This window comes from Macrobrachium rosenbergii, chromosome 40 (assembly GCF_040412425.1).
Source record: "Macrobrachium rosenbergii isolate ZJJX-2024 chromosome 40, ASM4041242v1, whole genome shotgun sequence".
Lineage (NCBI taxonomy): Eukaryota > Metazoa > Arthropoda > Malacostraca > Decapoda > Palaemonidae > Macrobrachium > Macrobrachium rosenbergii.
In genome coordinates, this window is record NC_089780.1 from 17,221,944 (window position 1) to 17,235,165 (window position 13,222).

Here is a 13,222-nt window from a genome sequence, read left to right on the forward strand (position 1 = left end):
TGATATCACAAAGATTGACTGCAGACGGTAACAGGAGTTATTGCAAGCTAAGAAAACGATTATGTAAAATGTTATGTTTGTATTACCCACTTCATATACTTTGGCAGGGGGCTCATCAACAGTAGTGTCTAACCCCGTAAGCAGAATGGTAACCAGCCGTATTTTACAGGTTTTATTTTTTACTATTGTATTAAGGCCTTACTTTCCAATACTAATTTCGTGCCCGGTTACGTCAGATTAACCAGCGACTGATAACATAAGGGAATATTAAATTCAAGCTTCTTTCAAGTATAGATGTAAGACAATATTTAATGTATGATTTTTTTTACACTAAATATCAAAAATTAAATAAATGTAAACAAAACCCAGTGAGTCTTTTTCTCCCATTATCATTATTACTTTGTTAATGCGGGCGTTTCTCTGTACCTGCATTGTTTATATATATAGTCAATAAAGAACTTAAATAAAAAAAAATATCAGAGATTTATTCTTTTGAAACGCCATATTCATTTCATGTCTTCTTTTACATTAAGACCTTCTCTTCAGGATATCCGAGAGAAACAGCTTACTGGAACATCAAGGTTCCGTCTAGAAAATGATATTAAAGTCATTTTGTGGACGACGCTAAATTTATGATAGAAATTATACGCCGTCTGGAGTCCGCTGACGAAGCTTCTTGGCCCATTGCGTTCGGGAGAGGAATTTTCCGATTCACTTCCGAAGAGCCGAATCTAAACTTGGTATATTTTCGTTTATTTTTCGTTAGGTATGATTTTTTATCGATTTACTTTTGCAATTCTGGCCAATATATACTTATTTATTTTTGGAATTCTGGGTGATGCATGTTTATTTATTCTCGCAGTTTTGGCTGGTGCATATTTATTTATTTTTTGGAATTCCGGCTTTATTCCTGATGATTCCGGCTTTATTCCTGATGGTTATTCCCGATGAGTCCGCCTTTATTCCTGATAGTTAAGTATATATGGTTATTTATTCTTGCAATTTGGGCTGATACATATTTATTGACTTATTTCTGCAATTCTGTCTTACTCCTTATGTATTAATACTTTTTAATTGTTTTTGTGGTATTTGTTCCCCTTTTGCATTGATTAATTATCACATTTCCGATCATACTTTTACATATCACCCTTATTCAGGACATTTCCTCTAAACTGCATGTTTGCTAAGACAATTATCTACTGAATTTTTTAATAATAATCTAAAAATGATTTAATAAATGAAAGATTTTTGACAGAGGCTATGCTGAACCTTTATTTCAACTTTGTTCCAAATCTTCTTTCCATTCACAAACTACTTTTCACCAACTATTATTAAAAACTGTTTTTTTTTATAATGCCATTTAGACTGTGTGTTAGCACATGAGGTTGGAATTAAAAACTGTCTTTTATTACGTCATTTAAACCCATATGTCAGCTCATGGGGGACTGGATGCAACACCCATCCAAGTTCCCAGGCACTTTCGCTTCAACGGCGCCTAGAGGAAACTTATGGCGTTTCTTCCAAAATACTTGTTACCTGATCCTATCTCTATTTTTTTTTTTTCATCTTATTATTCTTTCCCCTGAAATGTTCATGGCAATGCCATCTCTCAGGCATGATGCGAAAGCAATTTCAAAGTTGTAAACTTTATTGCTGTATATCTTTCCTGACTCGGCAGCCCCTCGGGGGGTCAGGGAGCCGCATCCCATGAATTCGTTTTACTTGAAGGAGATACGAGGCAGCGCGCGTACGTACGCACTTACCTACGCAGCCATCTCTCGGACATTCGACAGGAAAAGCCAAGACGCGAAATTGAGATGGAAATTTATCCGTATTCGTGTATGATATCAAAATTGGATGTTTCTTCAGTTATAACTAATAAGTTGCCTTGATTCTTAACTAGAGATTTTATTAAAGAAGTTAAAGAAAAGGGCATATACCACTGTCTGCAGTCATAATCAAGAGGATCAATATCTGATGATTTGAGAATATTTTCACAGCTAACTTACTGGCAATCTGTAGCTTCCTGGATGTCAAAGTATTGGCTAGCTGATAAAAATAAAATTGATAAGCTAATCATCAGATTTAAATACTATTATTTATTATCATTATTTCAGAAGATGAAACCTATTCACATGGAACAAGCACAGAGGGGCCACTGACTTGAAATTCAAGCCTCCAAAGAATGCTGGTTTCAACCTCCCACCGCAGACCCAAACACTGCGGCAGTAACTGATCATGATGCAGAGCCAGGGATTTTTCATCGCCCCGGGGGAGACGCGAACCCGCGACATCTGAGTGGCATGCCACGACGCATAACCACCATACCAACGTCAAAATGAAACAGTGTTTCACTAACATTTATGGAATTCTTTAGCCTCTGTCACATACCAATATGAGTTTGCTATGACTCACTGAAGTTTCCATTTAACATTGTCCCTGAAATGGTCCTATCACCCTTGACGTTAGCGGAGGCCCGTTTGTCATATCCGTTATCGAAGGATTCAGTCCTTTCAGCCCAATCACTCTATCCCCGGTCCATAGGAGCGTTTCCTCCAACCCTCTTTTCACTGGGGGAAAGATAAATAAAATTGTGACTGACGCTCTTTCATAATAAGTTCAAACGCTCTAATATAATGTCAGTGAGAATGTTTGCCTTATCGTTATTATTTTCACTCTATCAGTCAGAAAAAATATAGTAATAATGATAATAATAATAATAGTAATAATAATAATAGTAATAACTGTTATGACAGTTTGGCTATTGGGGTGGGGGAGGAGAGAGAGAGAGAGAGAGAGAGAGAGAGAGAGAGAGAGAGAGAGAGAGAGAGAGAGAGAGAGAGAGAGAGAAGGGGGGTGGGTTTACTCCGTATAAAAACATCTCTTAAACATATTCATATATGGAAACTATTGTTTTCCGTCTGGCGGCTTAGAATGTAAATGTAAAAAAAATTATACTACTAACTTGCCAGTTATGAACTTTAAAACCCCTTCATTCAATTCAGAATAGCCTTCATAACTTTTAAGTTACAATATTATGCCTTCGAATAAAATCGTCACAAATGAAAAGAAAAACAGCCCCGCCCTGGAGGGAATTACCACCTAAATAAGAGCCAAAACTGGTATCTCTACCAAAGAAGATACTCTATGCCAGCAGCGTAACTCAAACGACCGCCTGGAACTCGGAAGCCACTCTTCCAAGAGGGGGGGGGGGGAAATTAGGGCCTGGATTCTCATTTCCAGCCAGTAAGACTCCCCCTTCCCCCCCAAACCCCTCAAATCGCTCCTCCTCGGCCTTACGCCTGGAAATCCATGGAAATCTCCCAGCGTACCCTCTCGGACCTAAAGCTTCGACCGCAATGGCTGTTGAGGGACTAAAAACACGGGAAGTTCATTTCTTTGAGAGGCTCCGTTAGTACGAGACTCCATTCATCTCTCATCTCTCACCACAATGCTGAGACTCTCTCCTACGGCAAAGGAAAAAATAAGGAGAGTATAAGATGCCTTTTCTTCGTCTGGTAACTTTGGAGAGAATACGATATGCAGATGGCGAGCGGATGGGGAGAAGGGAATTGGTACGAGAGAACTGAGAAGTGAAGGTAAAAGGTGAATTATTAATGAACTAAAAAATACTTTTAACGGAAATTACCTAGTGACAAATAAAAATACAAGGTTGGAACCATAGGCTAAACATCGGTGCAAATATATTTTTTTTAAGATTATTGCCCTCACTGATGATTTGTTGCTTGTATTACAATCATCATTATGCACCAACAAAAATCGTTCTCATGAAAACTGCAGAGAAGTAAATTTTAAAAATTTATTTTCTGTTATCTTGTACATCGACTATGTTATGCTCATAACAAATCCATTTAATTACTTCTTAGCATTTACAGAATTCTCAGAGGAAAAGTCTTGTTTACAAGCTAGCCTTATGTAGAAATTACTTGGAATTTTACGGAACAAATTCCACGGGTCTAAAACATATCATCAGTCACTGATGTTAAATTGTATTAAAAACATTTTTATGGGGATTTTGATTTTGTAATAAACTGAAGACAAAACGATAACAAACCTAGAAACGAGCATGCGCAGAACACACGAAAACTTGGTCAAAATATAAACATAGAAGGAATATAAAGGTTCTTGAATGGTTAAAAAGCTCCACGAAAGGACCCATTTTTAAGCTAAACGACCACAAAGAAAAAGATCAATATTGTCTAAACAAGTATTTATTTTCCTTTAATAAACAAGATAGCTGATGAGACATTTTACTTGTGGATGCCATAGTAGAAAATATGACCTCGCTAACAATTTAACAGTAGTTCGGTTTCAGGAACAAACTGCAGTAATTTAGTTTTACAACGCTGCATTGATTTCAAATCACCATTTTTGTTATAAGGAAAAATTTCAAGAACTGAAAACTTGTAGCTTACAGAGCAAACGAACAAGAACAAGCCCTCATATAAACAAAAAACCGCAAGTAGCCGCCCCGAGTAGCAAGAGGAACGATTAAGTCAATCCCCGTGAGGAAATGACGCGGATATAAACAGATCCCACGCCGATCCCACTTAATTGCCGGGGAGAAAATCCCCCTTGCGGGGAAACGAGGAGAAACGGCAAAGCTTCCATTAAGTATTGTCTTCTTGATAAAGGCCGCTCATCGCCGTCATCAACGCCAGCAGTACGAGCGCAGCCAGTAGCAACCAGTTTGATGGCCTCCTCCATTGGCGGTCCTTTTTTTTATGCTTTCGGCAGGGACGTTGTTACCCCCTTGAAGAACCTCTCGACGGATCAAAGTCTTTCCCCAGATAATGCGTCAGTTTGATGGGGCGCCCGTTAGGGGGGATTGCCGTCTCCCGCGACGATGATTCTCTATGCATGGGATGATTTGATGAAGGGTCGTTTCGGCGGTTTTCTGAAAGCTCGTCGAAGGCCGACGCTGGGATGACTTAATTGGACAGGACCTGATAGGTTTCCCTTGAGATAAGAAGAAGAAGAAGGAGGAGGAGGAGGAGGTTTACGGAATAGGAGAAAGGGATAGGTATAAAGGCATACTAGTGGCTTTCCTTGTTTTGTGAATGAGAGATGTTTGTCATTCACAGGTGCTTTGTTTATTTCCCTCTCTCTCTCTCTCTCTCTCTCTCATCGTCTGTCTATCTATCTACCTATCTATTTGTCCGTGTATATATATAATATATATATATATATATATTATATATATATATATATATATATATATATATATATATATATATATATATATATATATATATATATATATATATATATATATATATATATAAAGCACTTTCATTCTTACTCGCTCTCTCTCTCTCTCTCTCTCTCTCTCTCTCTCTCTCTCTCTCTCTCTCTCTCTCAGATTACACAAGCTTACTTCCATTTACTTCAATTTAGCCTTCTTACACAATCATCTCACATGCATTATGACTCGAGCCATCATCACGTCTTCACATCGTCTTATTTTTCTCTTACAAAATTCTGTTATTCTCCCTCCTTTCCCTGCTCCTTCTCTGTTCTTCCTCATTCTCACCGCCTTTCCTCACTCCTCCTTGGCCACTCAGGAAACAATGGAAAAGTGCCGCTACAGTATAATTTCGTCTCGTTTTAATGCGACATAATTGTCATCATGCCTCCTGTAAGGACCCAAGAGGGCACTTTTTGTTGGGCGCTGGCCTTGAAGCCAACGATAATAATTGCATTCTTGTTCTACAGTTATACTTATTACGTGGTGCTTTGAATATATATATATATATATATGTATGTATGCATGTATATGTTTATATTTTTATATACATAAATAGATAAATATTATATATATGTGCGTGCATCTATATATATATATATATATATATATATATATATATATATATATATATATATATATATATATATATATATATATATATATATATATATATATATATATACATATATTTATATATATAATTATGTAAATAATATATATATATGTGTGTGTGTGTCTGTGTGTGTGTGCATACTTCAAATAACACAAATTCACTGTGTATAAATTTATTACTTTCACAGAGGACCTCGATAAAACGGAAGGTTCATAAGAGGAGATTCGTTATTTCGAAACTTTCGGAAGAAGATAGAGGCAGACGGTCCTCTGAAAGCTTCGGAATGAAGAATCTCCTCTTTTGAACCTTTCGTATCATTGAGGTCCTCCGTGAAAGATATATATATATATATATATATATATATATATATATATATATATATATATATATATATATATATACGAATCTTTTAACCCTATTGTTTGAGCAATCCGTAATTGTTATGGAAACCAAAAATTTTGTTACATACCTGGTAGTTACTATTGCTGTGCGTCGGGTACCTATACGCAAAAAGTAGTCGCCGTGAGTTAGAAGTCAAATTAACTCGACAGCCAAGCCCCTCATCTGGAAAATAATATTCCCGTTACTTCGTTTCGTTTCAGCAGCCTGCAAACCAAGCCACAATATGTTATCACTACGATTATATAAAAAATATATCTCTGAAAACTAAAGACTTTTAAGTATTAAATAAAGATCTTCATCACTTTTCCCTCTCCCATTATCGTCGCGATAGAGAAATTGGTAGAAAAAGCGGAGATTTCATGCAAATCGGACAGGTATTAGCGGATATAGCGCACGGCATTAACAGAGACACGCATGTTTTATTTTCAAAACTACAGGAATTATATAAGTGAGATGTCATCCCACTCAAAAATACCCAATAAAAATGTTATAAAATTGAATTGTGGAAATAAAATAAAAAAGTGGTCAGAATATTTCTTACAAATCCATAGCAAAATACTGGACTAATAAGCATTGATCATCGAATGATTTTGAGTTAAAAAATTCATAAGAACTTGTGAACGTTTTTCTTACAACCATTTAACGGAATTTTCAGAATCTTCATGAGACGTAGGTTCAATATTCCGTAATGATAGATTAACTTTCCTCCCATTATTTTTAGTGTTAATATTTTTTAATTCTCCATCTAATAAGCGTCTAGTAAATATACATTTTATATTCTGGTTCTGATAAACGTTAATATTTTCCCTTCCGACAGCTCACTAGTGCATGAGAAAAATATTTAATGCAAGCCAAAGTTTTCTCCTCTCTCTCTCTTTCCTCTCTCTCTCTCTCTCTCTCTCTCTCTCTCTCTCTCTCTCTCTCTCTCTCTCTCTCTCTCAACTCACGCTAAAGCACCGAGGCATGGTGTAGCCATCATTTACATAATTGCCTGAATAATTTTTACATGTCAAAATTAAGCATAAAAATCGCCCCGCAGGGAAAAAAAATTGCTCTTAAGATTTTTCTGCTCTGGGGAAGGGGCGGAAACGTCAGCCAGAATAACTTTTCTTGTTTCCTCCATTCCTCCATTTCTCTCAACAATTCCTCCTCCACCCACTATCGTTCTCTTTCTTCTTCTTCTTCTTCTTCTTCTTCTTCTTCTTCTTTGTACCATCTTGGAATTTACTTGCGATTTTGTTTTCTTTCCTATCCATTTCTTCTTCTTCTTCTTCTTCTTCTTCTTCTTCTTCTTCTTCTTCTTCTTCTTCTTCTTCTCCTCTGTACCATCTTGGAATTCACTTGCGATTTTGCTTTCTTTGCTATCCATTTCTTCTTCTTCTTCTTCTTCTTCTTCTTCTTCTTCTTCTTCTTCTTCTTCTTGTTCTTCTTCTTCTCTGTACCATCTTGGAATTCACTTGCGATTTTGCTTTTTTTGCTATCCAGTTCTTCGTCTTCTTCTTCTTCTTCTTCTTCTTCTTCTTCTTCTTCTTCTCTGGAGTCTGTTCCATCTTGAATTTTACTTGCAATTTTGTTTCCTTTGCATCCATTTATTTTTCTTACGTGCGTCCAGAGCCGTAAAAAAATCTTCAGCTAAGAATGCCTCTTGTTAAGACGATTACGAGCTCATTAAGACTGTTGTGGAAAATGCAGATGGTGTAAATTGGTGGGTGAGAAATTGTATAGACTAGGAAATGTTGGCTTTTTCAGAAAGACTGGGTTTTCCTTTATAATGATACATTTCTCTTCTCATATGTAATGCTGAAGTTGAGTGTACTATTTTGTACTCAGTGTTTCTGTTCTTGAATGAAATGTTGGAGTTTATGGTAATATAACTGTTGTTTAATATGTTTTATACCTGTGTGTGTGTATATGTATATATATATATATATATATATATATATATATATTGATGTATATATGTATATATATATAGACATCAATATTTAACTTAGCTATAATTACAGCTTACCATATCACATAAATGTTAATTTTAGACATCCCTCTAATCCCTATGTTACTTAGGGATTACTGGTGTTGAAAACTAAAACTTCAGACCTTTTCCTTACTTTAAACTATATTTAAACACACTTTAAGCAGTTCCCTTTTTAGTTTTCTGAAAAGAAAACTATTGTGCCGGCTTTGTCTGTCCGTCCGCACGTTTTTCTGTCCGCCCTCAGATCTTAAAAACTACTGAGGCTAGAGGGCTGCAAATTGGTATGTTGATCATCCACCCTCCAATTATTAACCATACCAAATTGCAGCCCTCTAGACTCAGTAGTGTATGTTTTATTCAAGGTTAAAGCTAGCCATAACCGTGCTTCTGGCAACGATATAGGATAGGCCACCACTGGGTCGTGGTTAAAGTTCCATGGGCCTCGGCTCATACAGGATTATACCGAGACCACCGAAAGAAAGATCTATTTTCGATGGTCTTGATCATACGCCGTGGCGGCTGTACAGAAAACTCGATTGCGCTGAAGAAACATGGGCGCATTTTTTTACTTGTTTGAACTTGATTTAAATACTACCTATACCTACGTGTTATAGCGTCAACCTCCCTTACCTGACACCTGTCACGTGGGACATTCATATAAAACACAATTCACTGCCCTAGTATCCGGTGAGGCAGGTGTGTGTGTGTGTGTGTGTATATATCTATACACACACACACACACACACACACACACACACATATATATATATATATATATATATATATATATATATATATATATATATATATATATATATATATACTTACACGTTGCAGCTTTAATCGAGGCTATGGAATTGAAGCCCAGCAAGCCATTTGACACTCGTGTCATTTCAAACTGCCGCCGGGTTGATGAATTTCTGACTTTAATGGGTCAGGTAACTGCCTTATATATCCCGCCCGACTTCAGGAGTGGATATGCTACGGGTAATTAAGTCTGTTTGTAATTAACATTCGTTGTTTATTGTTCCGCCTGTTTTGGATTCGTTTTGTCGGGTGGGTGTTCGTGGCTGGCGTCGTCATTATTACTTTAACATGAACCTGGGAGTAAATTTACTGTTAGGTAAGTGCGTCTTTCCCACACCGATTTAATCGCTCTTACTAACATAATAAGGATGATTATTATATTATCTATATCCGATGACTTTCTCAAAGGTTTTTGCTCCTACCATTCTTAATTTCCTCGCCTAATTTTCTTAAGCAATATCGAAATAATGACAAAATCATCAATTTAAGTTCAATTTAAAAGCGACTATTACGGAGTGAAAATTCGTTTTGCCAGAATATATATGTAACGATTCGCTTTGGAATGACAATTATTTCAAAGCCCTTTCTCTCTGTTATACGAAAAGACATTATGTCCGGATTGTCTCTGTGATACATTACTGCACACTGCTCATCACCGCTGCCGAAGGAGTCGAGTTGATTTTACCGGTTTATCTGCTTCATGACGTCTGTTTTGATTCTAAATATAAAGGCCTCGTGTATTTTCCAATAAAATTATGAATCCGTTCATCCATATAACTCGAATGGGTTGGGAGAAATAGCACGCAAACAATTAGTGACGCATACCATCCTTTGTTATGGGGTATCACAATATCCTGGTGGAGTTGTATGTGCTGTCAGAGATGTAGTGAATAAAAATGTCTTTCCAAAAGAGTCAAATGCAAAAAAAGTTTTAAAACTGTAAATTCAGGAGGTATGTCACTTTATTGTAGGACGCGATATTTGATTAATAATTCTTATATTACTCTTAATCTTTTAGTTAGTGAATAAAATTATTCTCTGTATAGGACAATGAGGATCTCCAATTGTTTTCAAGCTTTGTTTAGGGATGTCTATATCATCATCAATCTCTTCCTGTAATATAATCGTAGTCATGAAATCATCAGTTTGAAATATTCTCAGGATATCAGATGAAAATACTTTTTGGTATGCAATGATGAACTGGTATTAAATATGAATACTTGAATAAATACAGCAATGGGCTTTATCATATGGTCATTAACAGAAAATTTTAACAGAATTTAACGAAATTGAATAGGAGGGAAATATTGAAAAGATTGAGAGTCATGTATAACAAACATTGCAGAAATTAATTTACATTTTAACCGAAGTGTTATTGCATCATTTTGTTGCCGCTCTGTCACGTGACCTCTTTCATGACGCCACGTCTCGAATGAGATGATAAACATGTCGATTTTCAAAATGAGGTACTTAGGTCGTTGCTGGTGCCCTGTCAATCATTTCTTATCAAGGCAGTTTCCTTGCGTGTTCTACCACATCTTGTGCAGTTTCTTACCTAATGGAATGCAGACTGTTTGCCATTTGATATTTGACCAAATTGAAAGTCACTGTATTTTCTTTCTGTGTTCAGTACTGCCTGGTTCTCAAACTGAAAATGATGCACACACACCTATACCCATACCCACGTCCACAGCTGTGTATGTATGCACGAGTATGTGTGCATTTATATATTTATATATATACATATATATATATATATATAATATATATATAAATATATATATATATATATATATATATATATATATATATATAATATATATATATAAATATATATATATATATATATATATATATATATATATATATATATATATATAATATGCATTCATTCATTCACTAAAAAATAGAATTCTTCCCATGAAGTTTACCACGATCACAATGCTGATCATGATTTTAGCAATCCTGCCAGTAACTGTTTTCGTTAAGATACGTCCCTTCCATTTAATTACCAATACCAAACCTTTAACTGTGAAATATTCGTAATTTACGACAGCCAATAAATCTGGCTACTGGATCGTTGCCCGTGAATCAAGCGGTGGTTTGGATGTCTTGGTCGACCTAATCCTTTCCCGAGCTTCATTAAAAAGAGTCAGCCATTCTGCGGATAATATACCGAGCCGTTTTTCAGATTAGCATTACGGTTTGTCGTAACTTTGTATTCGTAAAGCTTTCGTGAGTGATTTATACCGTTCTTTTGTATTTATTCTAATCCTCATAAAGTTATGTAGTTTATGAAAGCTGGTCGTGTAATCTTGACATATGCAAAGGTATCATAACGATATTTATTCGGTCGTAAGTATTCTGCTATTATTATGGAGTTAATATTTTCTTTTTAGCTTTACGATGTATTTGATTTTTTTTCTGTTTTTGTTTATCGAACCCATAAAATACAGAAGGTTTACTAAAAACTCTAAGCAGAATCTGTAATCAGCAACAAAATGAATAATTTCAGTTGTGAGAATTTTTTTTTCCTATGAATATCATTTATTATTCTGAGTCTTTCCGCACTGACGTCATTCCTCTCGTCAAATTATATTCCCAATGACACCCGCTCCCCCGCCCCCCTTCCCCCATCACCCTTCCTAGGAATATTCCAACAGGTCGCAGGTGCTGCAACACGTGAAAGGAATTTCTTGAGTATTTTTATATTACTATACTCTAATATACTTCGATTAATAATTTTCTAAGGTATTATTCCCCTTATCTTTATCCTTGCATTGACCTTCATCCTCGGAGAGCTGCAGTGAAAGTGGTCTATACTGACCACTTCTCCTTAGATGGGATATTCCCTAAATGTGTTTGTTGGCAGTATCGTTTATCTAAGTCTTCATGATGCCTGAGACCGCGCTCCTAACAATGTGATTTTACTTAGAGCGCTAATTTTATTCTCATTTATATTTTCTTATCACAATATCACACGTCTCCTTACAGTCAATGCTATTTTCTATATACTCGTGAATACTATTATACCGAATTTTTTTTTTAACGAGATATTCTTTCTTATTTTTTTTACCAGCACTGCTACCATTGCATGCAGAAGTTCGACACAGGTCTGATACTCTACTTTAGCGGATCTGCTCAGAAATATTGCGCCGAATAAAAATGAAATGTGATTTACTTTCAAAACGGATTTATGAATTACACTGCCGGGTACTTAAATCAAGATGTTATTCATAATCGTTTTTTTAGTTCCTTTTCTTGATAATACGAAAAAAAATCTCAGAACTCGTAAGGGTTAGATGTATCGCAGTGTATACTCTACTGAAATACCAGTTGTACCTGATTCAATAAATAAAGGATATTGAGAAAGCAGGTTTTCTATTTACGGTGATTAGAAATTTATGATACCCATTCGAGCGTGAAATTCATTTATAGATTCCCCCTTCTACAACCAATCTAACTCACAGTACGATCTCTCTCTCTCTCTCTCTCTCTCTCTCTCTCTCTCTCTCTCTCAATTTCTCTATCCTCAATCTCTCTCCCTCTCTTTCACAGACCATCCTAAACCAATTTCCTCCTTGAGTAAATACTGATTTACTCACGTCTCCTTCAAGCGAGTTATTTAAACTTGCCCCCGTAATAGCCCTTAGTCAGCATCTCCGCATAATAAAAATGCTGGTTCTATTGCACTAGGTACGAGCCTTTGCACTTCGGCACTTCTGCCGAATTCAGTTGAACAAAGTCCTGACGGTGCGAGTTAATAAGATGGGTATTCGTGTATTTGAAAATTATAACTTGGCAGCTAGTTTTTTCAGGGAGCTTTGAGCGTGTTCTCTAGTGAATTTATTTCAAGTGGTTTATATGTAAGTAGTTATTGCAATCTCAAATAAAAATACTGAAGTTTCATAATACACACAGATATAATAGATATATAATATATATACATATATATATGTATGTGTATGTATATATGTATATATAATATATATACATGTTTATATATATAGTATATATATACATATATATATACAGTATATATATACATATATATATATATATATATATATATATATATATATATATATATATATATATATATATATATATATATATATAGAAGAGAGAGAGAGAGAGAGAGAGAGAGAGAGAGAGA

General features: G+C 35.5%; 1 protein-coding gene across 1 annotated transcript in view; it reads right to left on the minus strand.

Moving 5' to 3' along the window:
* The window catches only part of LOC136826333 (uncharacterized), a 512,729-nt gene that overhangs the window by 169,318 nt on the left and 330,189 nt on the right, over window positions 1-13,222 (minus strand). Inside the window, exon 8 of the mRNA XM_067083586.1 lies at window positions 6,352-6,446. The gene's annotated coding sequence lies outside the window, so the exon portion shown is untranslated. The remainder of the gene's footprint in view (window positions 1-6,351; window positions 6,447-13,222) is intronic.